This window comes from Pyxicephalus adspersus, chromosome 3 (genome assembly GCF_032062135.1).
Source record: "Pyxicephalus adspersus chromosome 3, UCB_Pads_2.0, whole genome shotgun sequence".
Lineage (NCBI taxonomy): Eukaryota > Metazoa > Chordata > Amphibia > Anura > Pyxicephalidae > Pyxicephalus > Pyxicephalus adspersus.
In genome coordinates this window covers 54,531,710-54,549,552 of record NC_092860.1, presented here as the reverse complement: position 1 = coordinate 54,549,552, position 17,843 = coordinate 54,531,710, and positions in this window count along the sequence as shown.

Genomic DNA, 17,843 nt, shown 5'->3' with positions numbered 1-17,843 from the left:
TATGAGTGTGATCTTTTCCAAGACTTGAACAGTTGTACATTCCGGTTTCGGTCCTAATTTTTTCAGTATTTTGTTATCTTCCAATATACCATTTTGTAATACCATCTATGTACTGGTCAACATGATGCATGGAGTCATGCCCAGTGCCTCCAAATAATTTAGTTTTAGTGAACATAACTAGGACTAGAATTTGTTTCCAGAGATTTTCTTTTTATTCTAAACATATTATGAAATATTTGCAACAACGCAAAGTATTTTTTTTTTTTTTTTAAACTAAAAACTACTCACAGTGTTGAAGGGAAATTCTTCAGGCAATTATGTTGAATAGTGTTTATTATTTTTATTTCACAACTGAATTCTACAACTTCAAAGCCATTGTAGCTGTGCACCTAATATCATGACTGGGACTTTTCATGCGTTATAGGTTCCTGTGACTTACAGTTGTTCCCCACTTGTGAACTAATTTTTTTGAATTTTTTTTTTTTGAACTGCACATACGTTTGCAGATTATCAACGAAAACTAAAGTATCTACCATCCATGATTTTTTTTAACCACAAAAAGTTGTTCATGTATGAGTTTAAAATGGGGTAATAAATTGAACCTTCAGCACATTTTATTGAAAGATTAAATCAAAAATTGAGAAGACTTACAGACACTTCTAAAGTGGGTTTAACTGTGGCACAGTCAATGAATTTCTACATGGAATGGATTTGAAAGACTCATTAGGGCTAATGATTTCCAAAATCAGTGCTGGTGGATACAAAGCTAAATGATTGTACTAATCAGGTTTAATTGCAGAACTATTTTTAGTAGGGTATTACATGGGTTTGGAAATTTTTATTCATAGTTTATAGATTTTAGGAGTTAGGTCTCAAATTATTTGTGACGGCTTCTCTCTGATTCAAAATACCTTTTTTATGATATATGATTCAAAAATAATTGAAACGCCTGGGTTGAGAATTGTCTACCCCCTGTATTTGATCTGATGTCACCAGAAATGTTCTCTCACAGCCTGATTTTTATAGCCTCCAAGAAAATGCCCTTGTTTCTGTCCTCTTCTTCACCTCCAAGCCACTTTAAGTAAAGCGTTACAAATAAGGTAGCTGCTAAGCTTAGCTTCTTTTCCCTTACCTGCCTTTAGGCCATGAAAAATATGAAATTGTTTCTATATGGCTCTGTAGTGACTTTGTAATTAAAATATATTTCATGGTTTTATATTCCAGTGTGTCTGTATTATCAGAAAACAAATCACATTAAATGCTGGTGCACAGCAATGCAGCTAAGCTTTTCTCCTGCTGTGACAGCACTGGACCAGGCACTGATTCTGTAGCATGTTTCCTAATACTAGAATTACCTTTATATTATTTATTTCATTTTTTTAACTCCCTGTTGCTTAGCAGAGATGTAAAAGAGATGTAAAGTCTTCATTAAGGATAATACAAAATCCTTCACAACCAATGCAGTTTTCAAGGCTCTAATAATGTAATAGGTAGGTATAGATCTAGATCAGGGGTGCCCACACTTTTTTGACTTGCAAGCTACTTTTAAAATGACCAAGTCAAAAATGATCTAGCAACAATAAAAACTTGGACCTTAATAACTCCTGTTCATGGTAGAGTTTACTTTGAAAGGCAGGGCTCCGTGATCTAGTCGTTGGGCACCCCTGATCTAGATAATCAAATTTTGTAGGCTTTAGCACCCAAATCATTTATATCTCCCATGCATGGACAGAGACGGGTGTCTATATTGTGGTTGCAGTTTATTAGTACACACTAATGCTATGTGTCTTCTGTTCTCAAATTCCACCAAAAAGATTCAAATAACACCAACAGTTACTACACATAGTTGAAATGGCAAAAAAAAAAAAATACTTGTAAGCCATTATTTTTGCCATACCTTTTACAATCTGAATTAAATATGTATAGCTAAATTGATGATATTCTAAGACCTCCTATTTAAAGAAAGAATAAAATAAGAGAAGGACATGTGTAGACCAAGACAAAATTCAATGCACAATATTGGGAAAGAAAACACAAGAAATAACAGGTGGTAAATTCACAAATATTACAAAAATCTGGTAAAACAAAAGTAACACATCAGTAATGCCAGAGGCGTAAGCATGTGGAGAACATTTCCTATACTGACTGCAGTTCTTCTGATCTGAGTCCTGTTGAGATGTTAGAAAATAAGCTTCTCCATCTCCTCAGGGCTGATTGAGAACTCATTTTAAACAAAAGACTCCCACACGGGCCATAGATAGTAGGAAGGAGGAGAGGGGAGAAAATGGTGCGGTAGGGGGTTGAAGTGGAGTTAGGGGTAAATTAGAAGGTCAAGGGCATAGAAGCAATTTAAAGACGGCTCACATAATTAATTTCTTGTGTCCCAAACAGGGACATGGGGAAAGTAACTGCACATATGACATGAACTAGGCCTGTCCACTTCCTGCTTATTCAACCATATAGCAACAAAATTACAAATAAATGAATCGGGCCATCCACTGACAGAGTAGAAAATGTTGCACTGTAGTGGCTGATGCTAACTCCAGCTATTGGAGCTATCCATCAAATATGTTTTTTTTTGTTTTGCATGTTGGGACAAATAGGAACCAATAAATAAAATAGTGAATCAGTTTGGAATCAAATATAAATCCTAACAAAATACATTTAGGAAATCTAATTTAGGTTTTCTAAGTTACTTGAACAAGTGTAGCATTTTGGAACTGCAGCACAACAAGCTTAGACCCTGAGCTTTCTGAACTGCTCCTTTCTTTGTAGGAGGGGAGATGGGCAAAGAAATGAGGGACTGTTTAAATTTGTTTTTAAATTTTTTTTGGGAACCTTATATTACAGATTTGAGACATTGTTTAACTTTAATGAGTTAGAGAGTAGGGGTCTTCTTCATGATCCATTAGAGAAATAGTTGCAGTTATGATTCTATCCCCTCAAATAGCACTGTTTAGAAGCATTTCATTAAGCTGGTGGTAGAAACAGTTGAAGGTATCAAAGACCATTAATGAAATTAAAAAAGGGAAATAATTTTACAATTTTTGGAATTCAATACATGCACTTAGTTTGCAGCTACCTAAATAGTGAGAGACCAGAGCAGAATTTTGCTGTAGAAAAAGTAGACTGTGAAATTAAAGGTTAAATATGCACTGTATATTGCCTAGCTGAGAATCACTGATCCTTTCTCTGTTTAATTTTTTTATCTTGTTAAGGTCTGAGTGTGGGGTTTGATTTACTTATGGGAGTCTCAACAACAGTTCCATAACAAAATTAAAGTCCTCCATTTGTGCCAGATATTCATACCAGAATCTGCCCTTGGTTTCAGATACAGAGGTACAGATAAATAAATACAGACTTGCTTATGAAGAATGGACACTTGGAGGGATTCTTACTCTTATATCAGAATATAATTTTTTTGTTTAAAAGTAGGGGAACGGCAAGCAATTTTGGAAGTGGTTACTTCCAAACTTACTACCAAATAATAATAAAACATAGCATATGGTGTCGTAAACTTAATATCAATAAGATAAACTGTCAAACACAGGGTGTTGCAAGAACAAGACATTGAATACAAAGAAAAGGATACTATAAAGGCAGAATTCCTTTACTATAAAAAGATGGATATTGCATCAGAATGATCCATACGAGGCACACAATGTCACTGCAAGACACTTAAGATGCTAAATCAGAGCTCCTAAATTGTTTTTCTTTCTGTTGTGAATCACCTTTCTGCTGAAGCTGTCTGTTATCCTAATTTGGGCCTGAAAGGTGACTGCTACTGCTCAACTTTTCAGCTGAGCTTTTAATGCCAACAAGCAGAACAAACTCTTCATATATTCTTATCAATTGAAGTAGGGCAAATTAAAACACCTGTTTTGCCTCTACAGACCTCTGCCTCAGGAATACACTTTTATTAAAATTTGAGCTCAAATAAGCTGCCTACAAGACCTGGATGTCAACTCCCACCTAGGTGGTGACTCCCAAATCACCAAATAATATTGGTACTAAAATACTTTAATTACAAAATTATAGATTCAACTAGTCATAATTCAGTATCAGTCTTTCAACTTCTTTGGATTAATTTTGATCTTCTCTTAAAAAAAACTGCTTTAGTTCAACACTGGAAACTATCCATTTGGATAGTATGGCTCTCGCTGGTGACTGGTGAAGACCAGAGATGAATTTCAACATAGGTCTTAGGGACCACAGCTTGGGGAGTTATAATTTCTAGAGGAAGAATTTTGTTGTCCAGGCTGTTGATTGTTGATTATTTGTGATCCTATTTTCTCCTGTTTCCTGGAAAGACGTTCCTCTGCTGGTAATATCTGCACTGTTGCACACAATTGTACTGACTAATGCCATTGCATTAGCTTTGCTTTGCAAGTTCTCCTCACCCTCTGGCAACCACATTCATTTGACAGTAATTGTCAGTGGGACCTCACAATGTAGTTTGCCTGTTTCTGATGGTGTAGTCTGCATGGAACTTCTTCAATCACCCAGCAACATCAGGTAAGTGGCCCATTCACACTTCCATTCTTCTTTCACTTCCACATGTGTTTTCACCTTGGGTTTACAATGTCATCTTTGTGACATTATCTTCATTGTGAACTTTGGTATTGGTACTTTGCACACCCTGCACTAGTTCCTAAATCTTTGCAATAAACATCTCTTTTTGTATTGTATTTATACTTTTTATTATATACCATGTGTCCTCTAAAAAAAGCTCATTAGTTCTTACCTTGAAACACAGAATCATGCATAGTGTTTTTTGCAGTGCATTTCTAACAGACCAATAGGTATTTTTCTGTACTTGTAATGGAAATACACAGGTAAATGTACAGGTATTGCAAATATGCCTTTTCGCCTTGAAAACATTTAATGATGTCATACAAGTATCTGCTACTTTGCACAAATTTATTTGCCATGTCTGGATTTTTTTATAAATGTGTATGCATTTGGGTTGTTTTGGTAAATGTATTAGTATATGTATGCTTTTTTGCATTTGGACTAGTTATCTGTAGTCATCTGAATTAACATAAACCTAAATCCACATAATATACGATCGTAAAGATTATGCCCCTAAAAAATAGCAGCTGCTGAGATATATTTAAAGTAGTATTCCAGACACTTTTGTATGTGCTGTGAGGTTAGAACCACTGTGGGGTTATACAATGGTTTATATCTACTTTTTTTTATTCTTAAACAAGAATTGGTGATAAACCTTCTGTTAAGTTACCTTTTTGATGTTCCTAGGAAGGAAACATCAAAAAGTTAACAGAAGCTTTCACACCAGTTCTTGTTTCCATGACATCCATAACTTTTTTAGATCCAGCAGTCACAGGAACAGCAAATACAAACAAACAGCTCCACAGCCACCATGTTCCTTTCTCTTTGCCATTGCACCTTCTTACCTTAACCACCCTTCCACTTTCTCATTCATTGCCTCGATTTCTGTCTACCCCCATTTCCTGCTACACAACTTCACAACTTTGTTTAACAAGTCTTTTCATACTTGATAAGTTGACAAAACATGCTTTAACTTTCAAATGATAGGTATTCCCCTTTATTTTCCATAATTGGAGATTCTAACTTCAGTTCAAGGATACAAGATAATTGTTGATGAATGACACAGAACGCTTTTGGTGATTTCCACCCCTTTTATTAACTGCATCCAATGAGCTTAAAGCTTTGGGCCCATGGACAAACTTAGGTAGGTTCAATCGTAAGCTTTTTGTCTGTTCAGATATGTGTCCCATTGCAGATCCAGCCACTGTTTAGGTAAGGATCCATTAGAATTCATCCTTAGTCTAGGGAACCCTGTAATAATATTGCTCTTGATGTTGGCTTTGGGACTTTGCCTCATATGATTGCATGTGTGAAACCAACAATCCCCAACCAATTGGAGGTGGTATGGTTTTCCACTTGCTTCATGTGAGTAGAGCCAGGTTGTTTTAATCTTTTATTGTATTTGACTAATTGCCCTGTGAGCCTTTTACATGCAGTTCACAGGTCACTAGCTTGGTTGGGTGAACCAGAAAACAAAGATTTTGCATGATTTTGTTGTTGTCTGTTTCACTCTTTTAGCAGCTTATGCAGAATTTACTTTACTAAATGATTCGTTTTATTTACTAAAAGATTTGTGTATATATATATATATATAAAGAATGTCATCCTCTTTTTTCATTTTTGTTTTTAATTTGTGGCAGTGTATATAGGGTAGGTTAGTTAGTCATTTAATTTAGTGTATTTTGTTGTAGTTGTGTATTTGATGATTTTTGAATTGTGTAAAATTGCATCCTTATTTCGGGCTTGCCATGTTTTTCGGCAGCATGGCTTTAAATTACCAAATACATTCATTTTAATTTGTGTATTTCCTATATGTTTGTATTTATATGGTTATAAAATCCACGCCATTTATAAACGTTCACAATGAATTTTTTTAAAGCTGTGATAACAAGGAAAAGGATTCTCCGCACTATGCTACTAGAAGTTTACATGACAAAGCAAAGAAAAGCCATAAGACACCACGCAGATGCCAGCTTTCTATTAAAGATTCCCCTCTTCTATATTACTGACAATTCACAGGCTGTTCTCTGCTGTACTAAGAATACAAAAACCCACAACATGGGTCCTAAAAACCGTCATGTGCTGCAAATGTATGTGTAAAGCAAAAAATCATTTTGAACAAAGCAATAGGCTTAATCATTGTAGATAAATATGTAAATCAGTTTGCTTAAAGGTATTTCTGATTAGAGATATTTGTTTTTATTGTGCTGTTACTATTTTGTACTGATGCTTAGCAGTTATATGGAATATATACTGTATGTGTATGCACGATACATATCAAAAGCAGTGTAAACCTTCTCTTAGGAGTAAGTTAAAAAAGAACAAAAAGCATGGTTATTTCTAGCTAGGATAGAACACTACACATTACCTTGGTGCATATTTTGCAGGGTAACTAATACATACTGTGCAACATTCATCTGCAGTACTTTTTATGTGTGTGTGTATATATATTTACGTACTGTGTATATACATACATACATAATATACCCATGCATGAGATAAGAACACTTGGTAAAAACAAAATCGGAATCCCCCCTGCCATCCTGTGTTTGACCCTGAACTCTTGTCATTCTGCCATTTGTGTCTTTATGGTGTTTTTGCTGCCTCTTTTGATCACTGTGGACCTTTCTCACATCAGATGCCTTCTTCTTTGCTGCTGGTGGTGTGAGAGATAATCAGTTTTTCAAAGCTTTATTGACAAAACACCTGACAACCTTTGGCGTGCATGCTGGCAGAGGGAAGATGGCCAATCTCCATGGCAACCATGGAGTCTGAGCACAGTCTTTGATGTGGAAAAAAAGGAAGCAGGGAGAGGGAGGGGGAGAGAGAGGGGATTCCCTGAGTCTGTGGGGGGAGGAAGGAAACCTGCTCCGTCATTAACTCTGTCACTGCTGTCTAAAGCCAATTTTTCATTATTATCGCCCAATAATAAATTATTACTTGACAATAAACATAATAACCTATTGTCCTTTAACCATTTAGTCCTCTATTCTTTTTTAGTTTACACATACAGAATTTGTCCTTGTCTCTCTCATACCATATCTCTCCATGCATTCACCTCTCTCCTCTGTATCCATCTCTACTTCATCAATCATATTTCTTTCTGTATGTTTTTCATTTCCCTCTTTAAAAATATCTGCCATGATCTCATTGTCTTCCTGTTTATCTCCTCTCTCATCTCTTTTTCTGTCGCAACCCCCCCCCAATACTCATTTCCATGGCTTTTCACTTATCACTCCATCTAAAATGTGTTCCAGTCACTGCTTACCCTTTATTTGTCACCCCCTCCCTCCCTGCTCTATGCATTGTATCCCACTATTGTACCCCACACTTCCATATGCTCCACAATTCGCCCTAATACACCTTGCACCAGAGTGGACACAATATATATATATATATATATATATATATATATATATACACACACACACTGCTTTCTTTACGTCCAATTCATTTGCCTTACAGCTAACACTTTCATATCTACTTTTAATAACATTTCATAGCTGCAGCAGAATAAATGCCTTACCCGTAGATACCATAGACAGCAGATGACGGTCCGACATTTATACCACTGCAGAACACAGAAAGACATATCCCCTGAATGAAAGGGTATGTAACCATACACACATATATATACTACACAATTAATTTGGGGGAGAGATGACAATTTATTCTGGTTCATAATCTTTTTCTAAATATAATGTTTGCATAGATCTATACTATTTCAAACATCTTGAATTATTGAACCATTTTTTCTCTTTGAAAATATCATCTGATAAATATGTTTTTTTGTAACTGTAAAAAACAGTTTTACATCTGTTCTTTTTTTCTTTAACCTATAGTTTTTAAAAATGATTATTAATATTATAACATTCTTTTTCACTTGCAAAAAAGAATATACCCTGCGATATGTGTGGAGCATCCTTCCTCCTGCTGGTGTCTGCCTGGATATTTTCTTATCTCCGGTAATTTATATATTCTTTGCTTCTCCTAAAAACTGCTTGGCAATCCTAATATTTTATCTATGTACATTTTATCTGTCTAATCATTTCTAGAAGTCCTGCCTGGAATAATCTATTACTAGGGTTTATGAAATAGTGGGGAATAGAACATTTTTTTTGTTTTTATAAACTGATTTGAATCATGTCTTCATAGACATACATTTTTCTTTGTGTACTTATATATTCCTTTGGGATTGTCTATATTACATTGTATTAGGGCCCTATATTGATTTATAATTAGTTTCTTGCTGTACAATATTGTTTTGTTCTCTTTCTCCCCATTGTGAGAATATACTATTATTTATAGATTTATGGATTTGACTTTATTTTTTTATATCAGTTTTCTGGTCATATATTTACACTGTTTTGCATATGAGTTATTAGGTTTTCTGTTATTTTTGGAGTAGATTTATGAATGCTATGTATTATTTTAAATTCTCCTGCATGGAAGTTCTAGTAAGTGCTTTGTGGTAAATATTATGCATACCCTATACATACAATGAACTTCTCTTATATGCGTTCTTGTGGCCTGATAACTATACCATTAAATGAATTTAAAATGATGCTGTCATGTCAAAGATGTAGGTGGGAGCACACTATATTACTGGCACAAAGCAGGTATTTTCCTGTACTTTAACTTACAACATACTTGAACAGATACAACATTAGGAAATGTGCATGTAGCCAGACATGTTCTAAATGTGGGGTTTGGGATATATATAAATATATATATATTTATGATCACATGCAACAAAGGGGTGATTTAGCAGATAGGTTTTTGAATTTAGGTTTAGATATGCTTAAAACAATTTGAATGAAGTTTTATGGGATACCCAGCAAATGTGACATCCATTTGTTTTTAGGGAATATAGAGATCAGGCAGCTAATAAAAGCTTGTTCAATCAATGATTTCCTTTACAAAATAGCACCTCACCTTTGTCAATACTATTCACAAATTTTCAGCCTAGTCCAACATTTAAGAGCTGTCAGTAATACTTGACTATCAAACGTCATTCCAATGTTTTTGGACCCCCCCCCCCCCCCCCAAAAAAAAAAAAAAAAAAAAAAGTAACCCTGTGAAAAACATACTAAATCTACTTTGTATCTATAAACAGAGAACTAGTTACCACAAGACTGGAACTCCAACATGTCAAAAAAGAAAACAAAACTGCAGTATATTACATTTTTGTTTTTTGGGTTTAAGTATGTATTAGTCCTGGTGTACTGCTGAAATAGTAAACAGTAGGTGGTCTACCAGGTCCATGAAACAGTTGTTGCTTGTATTGTAGGTCACTAGTGAGTATGGCCTGCAACTTTGTATATAATAAAACTGGCCATAAACATGAGGTCTAAGAATAGAGTGCATTTCTAGTAGATGAAAAGCTATTTTTGCATTCTTACAGGGCCTTTTTATGTGCTTTAGGACAGGCTAAATTATTCTGTGTGCTTGACTGTAAATCTGAAAAAGGTCGAGAGTAAGGTTTATTAGAGAGTAATAATAGCAATTAAACAGTGTTTATGAGCTTCCACAGACACATATAGATAGACCTGGTAAAAAAAGTTTTCTTTTTTTTATGGTTGCCCCCCTTATGGATGATTCTTAGTTGGCTGAACTCAAACACAAATGATGATTCAAAAAATAATTTTAATGCTATTCTGCAATAGCTAAACAGTATATCCCTAAGATTCCGACCTACCAATTGCAAAAGCTGGTACACTAACATATATAGTCAGTGATGCTATATATATATATATATATATATATATATATATATATATTTTTTAGTCATGCCTTTTTTTGTCAATATATTCATTTTCCATCTCAGTGGCCTCTCTGCTCTTTTATTTCCTTTTCCTGAATTTCTGTTTGTTCTCAGTCTTTATTTTTGTCACCTTCAATCTACTCTTAGTGTCAGTTCCCTACTAATTAATGTTATCCTCATCTTCATGATGCCTACTCTTTCATAGATTTCAAAGCTTGACATAGAAGCCTTTTTTTCCCTTCTTTCTATGTTTGCACATTCCAGGTTATCTATTCCCTGCCACACGGCATAGTCACAGTTGGCTGCCTTAATTCCTAATAACAGGTAGGGATGAAATGGATATTACCAAGGTCATGCTGAGATGGGTGTGACCAATACACTCCATTTGATAAACTGAGCCAACTGGCAATGATCTAGTTAAGATTTTATTTTTCTGCCAGTCACCCAATGCATATTTTAGTCTCTGACACATAGGGATAGGTTTGGTTTTGTGCTCCCATTTAGCACACTAGAGGTTCAGCACACAAACAGAGATGGCAGCTAAATTAATAGAGCAGCAGTTCCTTGGGAAAAAAAAGAAGTGCAGATTTTCAAAAGTATAGAATTCTGGTAATGTATTTCATACAACTAATATAATTTGTAGGTAATATCATATTTTTGAGCAACTGTCATCTTGATTAGGAGACTGACAATCTTAAATCTAAATTGCCTGGTCATTGACCTTATAAAAAGTTTTGAGATGCAGACACAACCCAAGTGAAAACCACTTTATTATTGTTCTGTGTTCCAATAAACCATACTAATAAAGAGAAACTTTAATGCTTTTGACTCAGATGTGTTGTTTTTTAATATATATTTTTAAACTATTTTATGTTTTTGTTTGCTGGTGGTTATGTATTTCTTTTTACAAACAACGGATTTTGCAGAAAGGAGTTTTCCAAAGAGGACAAAGTAAAGATGGTTCTTAAATTTTTAAAATATCCTGTAGAGAGGCCTACAGAGCAGAAAAGTTGGAGAATGAATCACTCTTCTGAATCATTAGGCTGTTCATAATTTATTAATTTTTTAACTTCTGCTTTTGAGCTCAGTAAACAGAATATTTTTGGCAAGGAACCAAAAGCTAAATAATATAAATATTTGACTTAATACGAAAATTAATATTATATTATATATATTTATATTATTTATATGTTCACCTGCCAAAGAATTTGTCTGTGTGTTCATCCAGCTCTTGCTATATATCATGCTGCATACCTTATTGGCTCATAATTTTTGCAACATAATTCATATAATTAAGGTATTGATGTAATTATAAATACAGATCTTTACTCCTTTGTGCATTTTATATCTGCCTGGAGTTTAAACAAAAACCCACACTGGCTGTAGACATGTATCATCAAACATTGAAAAATCTGAGATCTGTTTGTCCTTGAAATGATCAGCAAACACCACACATATACATTCTTTATTAAACGGAATGAAAAAACAAAAACACAGTTACTAAATAATTATATAGCACTCAAAAAAATCCTAATACTATACAATCAAATGTGACTTTTCTGCCATTAAGAAACATAGGCATTTGTTGTATTATTATCATAAAGGCATAACAAATCTGGTATTACAATGTCATTCCTGATTAAAGATACATTGTAAAATTGTGGTGGTGGGGAGAGTTTATATTTCTCTGACACATATTTTTTGCCCTTTCATTCTATTATCAGATTGTTAATCAATATAGCTAATTATAACCAACATTATTGCTTACATTTTTTGCTTTGATCATTGGGCTACCTGTGTTTTTACATTATTTGAAACATATTCACACACATACACACATATTATTTATAATATTTTAATTATTCATATTATTTGTGTCTTGCGTTTATCTTGTTTAGCTATTTCGCACTCTACTACTCTTTACGCCTCACCTACTCTTCTATTCCCTTTCTGAATTCACCCCCCTTCTTTTCTGCTAGCTAGGTATTTCCTCGCTGTCTCTTGGTTTGATGTGGAGAAAAATTGATGCTAAAAATAGTTTGTTGTGATGTATTTGATTGGGACTGGGAAATCAGACCTTCTGGGGATCCCAGGCAGAGATGCATAGCACTGTGTGTATTGAACAAAAGAGGGTGCTAAAACCTGTACTGTTGCTTTCAATAATGATGCTGGGAGAAAAAAAAAATGATTTTGTTTCAATTATTTCTCCTTCAAGTTACCTTGCCAAGGACATGTTCCAGTGGGTGCTTTCAATACTGTGTGTGATTTCTGATAAAGAACTCTGGCATTCTAAATTTAAAGGAAGACAGCAGTCAGTTTACATTTCTTGGCTGTATGTTACAATCTCAGCTATACATGTGTCATTAGATAAGATAAAATATTCTAATCAGCAAGTGGCAATGGTTTTATATAGATTGCAAATACATGTCCATTTTATTAATACAGGTTATGTTTGCTGCTTAGTAGCATTGCATGATGATTTGTATTTCTGCCTATGTGATTCTAATATTTACACGGAGCTGCCACAAAGCACAACCTATTTTGGCAGGGCAGGAGGTCAGTTTTTTTCCTACTGCAGTTAAAGCATATCTATTACTATGCTTTAAGTAAGATTTACAGATTTAATGAGTTAATCTCTCTGAACATAACATAAGAACATAAGCACAACTGACTTGTTATACAGCTTCTCTCTCTCCCAGTCTCAGGTATACTATTGAGTGGATTGAAAGAGGCTATTACCAAGTCAAATTCAGGTACTTGTATATCTGCCTGCAGTCTGGCTGTAAGGTTTACATCTATGAGAACAGCCACACGTAAATCAACTTCTGGCCATTAAAGTGGCAAACGTTTTTATGTATGTTTTCATCTGACTTTCAGTTTTTTAGTACATGTGATTTGATGTATAGGCCTTGGATAGGGTTGTCACCCCTCGGCCACATGTCCTGGCTTTACTGAATTTGCCATGGATGCCCCATATATTTGTTATAGGTGAGTGGTCTAATGTTTGCCCTCACAATTCACATTTTAGGAAACAAAGGTGATTTTTTATTCATTTAATTCTTACACATTAGCTTGAGGGCCTGCTCACACCAGCACGGCTCTGTACAGTACATGAGCACAGTCATTCAGTGGTGACATGCACTGGGATCATACCATAACACTGGAACACAGTAATACAGTTGGGGTATGATAACAAGTATTGTGGCACATGCATTGATAAAATCATTTATAGTGTGAACTGACCCTGACTGATAGGACAGATGATATCTGAGCTTTACCTGCATCACACTCAGCACAACCAGGATGACCACCCCACTTGCTACTTATGGGCTTCATTGAATTCCACACATATCTGTGTGTATGCTTGGTTATTCTGCTGAACACATTGCAAAGCATCTAAATTTGACAGTGTCCTATGGAGGTCTTTTCCACTACAAAACTGACATGTGCAGCCCAATGCAGGCATAGCAGTATGACCTGTTAATTATCTATTTACACCAATCCTTAATAGCAATACATTTTCAAGAACAGTGTCTTCTTAACAAAGGGGTATTTTTTTAATGTTTAATGGCTTATTCTTAGTGATGTTTCTCTTAAAAAAAAAAACTTTTTCTGCATACCTTCTACTAAAATTTTTTATTAGTAATAATGGTACTTAGTTTGCCATTATAATTTGACCACACTTATAATTTCCCAATTTCCCAACAGGCATTCCAATGCTTGCCATAGACAACATTAGTTTTTTTTTCTTTTTAGCAAAATATAGACTATTTAACCACATGTTGTACAAATCAAGACAACTAGCCACCAAAAGTTTACATATTATTATCTAGATGTGTGGCAAAAAAGAGTTAGGACTCTTTGATCTTATAAAAGAAATAAGACAAAAAACTGCAATTAGAACCATTTCTAAAAAGTAAAGATAATCTGAAATTTGCAGTAACCAGTAATAGAATGAATATCAATTTTATTATCTCAGTTCAGCCAGAACAATTTGAAATAATTTCTGATTGTTTGGTATAGGTCAGTGCACATTTATTTTTGTGTTTGCCAGTATTTATATACCTAGTACAGGTCTGTGCCAATACAATAATTTGTTTTCCCATCATCTTCTTGTGTGGGTTTTATTTGCTTTCATGACACAGTACACTTCATATATGACCTTGAAGCATTAATTGTTATACCCAAAACAAATACATATGGCACCTATCAGAAATTCACAAGAGTTGATTTTGGTTTTACAGATTTTCTTTAAGTATAGAATGCATATATATTTGTGGATGCAATAAATCAGTCCTAGGATATGTGACTTGTATATTTATGTGATCTCTATCTACTCTATCGTATCCCTCCTGCTTGTGTCTTGTAGCCTTGGCAGCTGCTCCTCTTGCTGGTCCCCAGATGGAAGGTGAGGGATAAATGAATTATTTAGGTGTCCCAACAGATAGTATGTGGAGTTGATACAGTGCACTCTGTCTGCCCCCCCTCTCCTCTTACCTGTACTTCTAAGGTTACTCCAAAAGTATGTGAAAGACAGGTACCCCCTAATCAGAAAATAGAGCCTGCCTCTTCTGGACAATAATTTACTGTTGAAGGCACATGACTTAAGATATAATACATGTCTGCCATGCAACAGGGGAAATACATCGTGAAATTTTGCCCTACACGAAACAACAGCTTAAAACATTTTTTAACTAGTTTTTGAGTCAGCTGGCAGTTTATTAAAATGAATATTTATTTAATATCTTATTAAATATTCTATAAAGAATTGTTTAACAAAAAATAAGTATGCCAGTTCCTTCATATAACATTGTTAGCAAGCAGGTGGGATCATAGTAAAAAAAAAAAGCACTGCTTTGCAAGGCTTTTGCAGCCACTTGGAAATGCCTGAAAAATGCTAGCAGTTACTGCCATGAACTGCTCCTGGGAGTCTATAGGTTGTCAGTAGGCACCCTGGAGTGGAAAACATTGCTTCTTCTTATGTGTACTAGTGATTACCCACATTATAAAACATTGGATACTAGGAAGTTGGACAATTTGGAAATTGGAAACTCTATACACTACAAGGACAGGCCTTAGAAAGTTGAAACAAAGTATTGGGGGGAGGGGGGGGATAACAGAAAGCTGACAGGTTACTGGACACTTTAGGCACAAACAACTAGGTACACTGTATTTGTCGCTTGTTGCCCCCCCCTCCCATTTCACTGTAATTTCCTGGCGGAGGATAGGATGCAGAAGGGTGCTTGCTGAGCGTCCTTCCCCCTCCCCTCTCTATAAAATTGAAAATAGAGTGTGTACAATGATCATTCATTCTACTGTCACTGCAAATGATCATGGAATGTTATATTTGAGATGTCAGAGACAGTGGCCACCTATTGAGTGAAGAGGATTGTGATGGAGTCAGCAGCAAAGATGACTTCAGGAGATGCAGACGTGACAGACTTGTCACTCCTGCAGGATGTTAAGATAAAGGTATATGTCTGTCACATTTGGCAAGTAAAAAGTAAAGAAATATTTACTAAAAAACTAAACTAGGGCAGCCACCCAGGACCATGTGGTTTTATTTACTCTTGTTGTTCCTAGGTTTAAATACCAATGCTAATAGTGTAAAATGTCTATTGAGCTGTGTCAATCACCTTCAAATGTTATAGTCTATTGATCTAAAAGGATACATTAGCAGCCCATGTCACTGCAGTGTGTCCCACGAGGACAGGTCAGTAAACAGATATAACACATCTCTAAGGGCACTGTACTCCCAAACTGCTTGTTTTACATTTTTTTCAAGTTTCTATTCCATCAGCATTATCCCAAGAGGTTGCCATTGAGGTGTAGAAGTGTCACAGCTTTGAAGTGTGAACATGGTGTAGGCAAAATGTATTTTGCTGTAAAAGGAACCAAATGCATTGCTAAGCACATTTGGGTAACAGGCTCTTCTTGCCCTAACAAAAACTACACTTGTGTAAGGCTTAAATATCATTAGCGCACAATGTAATGGAAAGTTTACAAGGCTGTTTGAATGCAATTAAAATAAATGTAAAATTGGCACCTGTATGGTTAGTGTAAAATAATGTATATGTTATAGTTAGGATCAGATTCAGGGGATAGATTGTTCCTTTTAAAGGAAAGGGGTATGTGCAAAGAGGGGGAGTAAGTTAGGTGGCATAATTAGGGTAATTGAACTTAATGGACCTGTTTTTTTGAAGCTCTCCAATGCTGCAAAGGATACACTTTCATCAGTGAAGCTGGGTGATCCAGCAAACCTGGAATGGATCTGGTCCAGGATTCAAAACATTTGCTAGCAAAAGACTTTGAAGAAATCTATTCCAGGTTGTTTCATCACCAAGCTTTACTGATGAAATTGTATCCTCCCCAGCATTGGAGAGCTTTAATAAATCAGGCCCACTGTGTTAATGTGTGTTGCCACACAAAATTTGTAAAGAATGTAGCCTTCTCAAAGCATGAGGCTTTATTGTTACTTCAAGCACATGGCCCCACCAGCCCTTCACTCTTTGATGCATTTCTCCCAATAGAACAGTGAAGGCCTGATGGATCAGCTATGTATAATCTGGTACAATAAAACTTTAAACATTCTGGCAGACTGTGTCTGGGGGTTGGAGCCAACACTTTGATATCCTACATTAGCATGAGTTTTTAGATTACCATAGGATCTGCCAGGGGCAGTATTATTATTATTATTATTATTACACAGTATTTATAAAGCGCTGACATATTACAGAGCACTTTACAAAGTTCATAGTCATGTAACTAGCTGTCCCTCAAATGAGCTTACTATCTGCTATCTTTACCATAGTCATATGTCTTTTGATACAATCATTTTAATACAGAATGTGGGAGAAAACCAGAGTACCTCATGCAAACATGGTGAGAACCTGCAAACTCCATGTAGTAGATAGTGTCTTTGCCAAGATTCAAACCTGGGACCTAGTGCTGCAAATGCCAGAGTGCTAACCACTGAGCCACCATGCTCTTGCTAAAAAAGTTACCAAGTAAATAAACATGTGAAAAAGATGAAAAGGCTGAAAGTAAAATTTCCCACTGCACATGCCTTTTCTTTGATTCTGACCTTTCACCCCTAAAAACCAATGGCAAACCAACGGTTTTAGAAATGTTCATTTTTTGTGTTTTCTGATGCATTTACTGGTTCTTCCTGCTGAACTCCATGTTACTTCTGTCATGTGCAGTGATGTGAAGGTCAGCAGAAAGAATTAAGGAGAGCCACGAAAACTGCAGAGAAGATCAACATTCCTTAAATGTATTCCCAGTTTTAGGGCAGTAATAAATAAAATAATAATAAATAAAATAATAATAATAATAATAATAGTAAAAAAGTAAGTAATATTCAGTGGTATATGAGTATTTATCTGTGTAAACCCTGACCTGGTTAGAATGTGCAAAGCTCTGGTAAAGTTGTGGACAGAATGACAGTCTTATGAAACTAGTGTCTGACTTTTTCTTGCTTACCAATAAGGTTCTAACAAAGTTTAGA